We start from the raw sequence: 3,489 nt of genomic DNA, 5'->3' as shown, positions 1-3,489 counted from the left end.
TTTCGCAGTTGTCTTCAGCAAACGTACACGAGGGCTCAGCCCAAAGTTCAATCACGTTCACTGATAAAACCCTGGCGATAATACCGCAATACTGTGTGTTTCTCCTGTTGATTCATTGATGAGATTTAACTACCAATTTGCTTCAGATTTACCACCATTATATGTTCTTTCTCCGCGGTCTTTTCCACCTATTCTAAATGGTCTTCAAAACGTATTAAATATTTGTTCCTCATTTTAAATGATTTGTTCTGTATCAGCAGTGTACAGGGCAAGCTTTTCACTGTACCTCGGTACATTTGACAACAATAAATCAATTTCAGTTTCATGTTCTGGAGTGTTCCCTTTTCAGAACGGTTATATTTGAAGAACCTGAAAGCATAGCTCCAGCGCCTGCAACCCTGCAGAATTCATACAAGTATTTACAGATTTCAGTTAGAATTTCCAGTAGTCGCAATATGTTGCTTTTCTTCCAGAGGGAATCGAGGAGAGAAAAATATGTAGAAAGTATAGTGTCATCTCACTCTAGCCCGCTGCTCTACTGGAGCTGTCACTGTAGAAGGAAATGAAATAAATACATACAGTGAATGTCGAGCTTGATCCGATGGACTCCGAGCATTTCGCGCTGCACCATTAACCTCACGGTGGACTTAGTATCTGGTGTATGACACTCGGGAATACCGGTTTGCTTTTGTGTGAAAGGCTGGATAAATGAGTTAGAATCAGTATAAGAATCAGGTTTAATATCATTGACATATGCCGAGAAATTTGTTAACATTGCGACAGCAATATAATGAAATTCATGACCAATAAATATAGAGAAAAGCAAAACTGAATTAGATTAATAATATATGTCTATTGAATAGTTAAAATAAATAGTGCAAAACAAAACAGAAATAAAAAAAAAGCAACACACATCAAAGTTGCTGGTGAACGCAGCAGGCCAGGCAGCATCTGTAGGAAGAGGTGCAGTCGACGTTTCAGGCCGAGACCCTTCGTCAGGTCTAACTGAAAAAAAAAAAGTAGTGATTTAGTGCTGATGGTTCAATATCCATTTAGAAATCGGATGACAATGGAGAAAGCTGCTCATGAATCGCTGAGAATTTCGATTAGGACGGTTGTGCGCAACCAGGAATATATGGTCCAACTATTTTCTACGAGATTATTTATATATCGTTCGAACAGCTGTCGAAGCCCACGATGACCTCTTATAGATACCTCTTCCTAGAGATGCTGCCTGGCCTGCTGCGTTCACCTGCAACTTTTATCTGTGTTGACCTCTTATAGAGACCAGGTTGCGCGCTCGATCAGACATATTCTATTTGTTCTCATCACAATAACCTTGGAACCATGTTCTGAGGATCATCTGAACGGCAACCTGCCCGCCCGAGTCTCAGCAGCACATTCATCTCTTGATTTCTTGAAACTGATATTTCCAGGCATCGCCATGAACCTTCTTTCGAAATAGCCTTAATCCGAATTTGGTCAAATATTCTCCGAATATTGTAATTTCTGTAAATTTCTGAAACTTTCTGAAATATTCTGTTTTGGATCTGGCAACTTTTACACAATGCAGATGACAGAAATCTGCACGACAAATAGTGGTGTATCGAGTCAGTAGGTCAGGCAGCATCTGAGGTTTGAGAAACTGAGTTAACGTTTCAGGCCGAAAACTTCATCAGAGGTGAACAGCTTTACGTGGAAGGACCTCGAATGGTGGTGAGTGGTAAAGCGTAGGGGCAGGTTTAGCACTTGCTACCTTGACGGGATAAGTTCCAATAATTATTGACCAAGATGCTTTGAGAGCACCCCTAAAATTATGAGCTCTGTTTCCAAGAAGCACAAGGGAAAATGACATACAAGACCACCACCCATTTGTAACTGGCCTCCAAGCTGCATACCATCCTGGCTTGGAACTATATCACTTGTTTTTCGTTGTTTTATAAACCATGGAGTTCCCTCCACTGGAGCGCTGCTGAAGCAGGCTCGCCGGAAGGACTGCGGTGGTTCAAGAAGGCTATTTGGAGCAAACTTCTCTGAATACTTAACTTATAGACAACAAATGCTGACTTTACAGTGGCACTTAGATATCAAACATACATAATTGACAAAATAAATACATTGCTAAACAAACAAACACAAAGTAGCATATAAACAAGGAAATAAGTAAAGAAAGAAATCCATGGCTAAATGAATGTACCAATTTATTCATTCAGCCCTTAGTTTTACTGTGAAGGGAAAAATCCAGGCACGTTAAAATATGTATATACAGTATATACTATTTTTTCCCATTTTAAATCTTTTTTTTTATTAATTATTATTGAAAATCAACAACAGAGAAAAATACATCAGAATAGTCAAGACAACATATCCATATGTAGAATAAGAGTTAAACTATCAACCGAACTGAACAGTTTATCAATAATAATAAAAAAACAAAATGTTAAAGCTTAATTTTTTATGCAAAAAAGAAAGAATGAAAAAAGAATCCCTACTATTGAAAACAAAAAAAAACACACCCTAATAACAAAAAAAAAAAAAAAAAAGGAAAAAGAAGCCATTTGGAGCACAAACCTGGAGCTATATACCATACAAGCTTCCATGAAAAATGACATCAATAAACCAAATCCATATACCCAAGCATCAGAAAAGGACCATCTTTTTTAACTGAAATCAAATGATAATAACGGGCAAAAACCCCCACCTTTTCCCGAAGTCAAATCTAGGATCCACAGTTCGACTTCTAGTTTTTTCCAAAGTAAGACATAACATCACCCGAGAGAACCATTGTATCAAAGTGGGAGCAGAGGCATCTTTTCATTTTAATAAAATAGCCCTTACAGTATATACAGTATACAGTATATATTATATGTAGTTGAATGCAAAATTCTTTCACAGACACTGCCAATCGCATTACTAGACACCAGGAACAGGCTAACCTGTATAAATAGATTGAGTTGAAATTCAATAATTCAATGAAAAAGAAACAGCTTTATATTTAGTTTCCTCGGGTAGATATACACAAATCTTTGGAAATTGTAGAACAGGTTGTGAAAGCTGATAAAACGCACCAGTTAGCGCCACGGCTTTACAACAAGAACGATCACTGTTCGAGGTTCGATTCAGTCCACTGTCTGTCAGGAGTTTACATTGATCTACCCGTGGCCCCATGGGTTTCCTGCTTGTGCTCCGGTTTCCTTCCATGTTTCAAAGCCATATGGTTTAGGGCAAGGATACGTAAGTTGTGAGCATGTTGTGTACGCGCGAAGGCCGGCGCCACTTTCGGGATGCCCCTAGCAGAGTCAAATAATTCAACATAAAACTCTGGTACGGCGAGAATAGCGGTAAACTTTTTTTCTAGTACTACTGTTCGGGAAAATTATGAAAATCTTCGATAAGGGAATTGCAACACTGAACCCAAGAATGGTGCTCTCGTTACGCAGAAAGGCAGGAGAAGAAGAAACGCTCCCCCTTACAATGGAAGAAAATTCG

Source organism: Mobula birostris, chromosome 8 (genome assembly GCF_030028105.1).
Source record: "Mobula birostris isolate sMobBir1 chromosome 8, sMobBir1.hap1, whole genome shotgun sequence".
Taxonomy (NCBI): Eukaryota; Metazoa; Chordata; class Chondrichthyes; order Myliobatiformes; family Myliobatidae; genus Mobula; species Mobula birostris.
The sequence above is the reverse complement of the archived record's forward strand: the minus strand, read 5'-3'. Positions refer to the sequence as shown.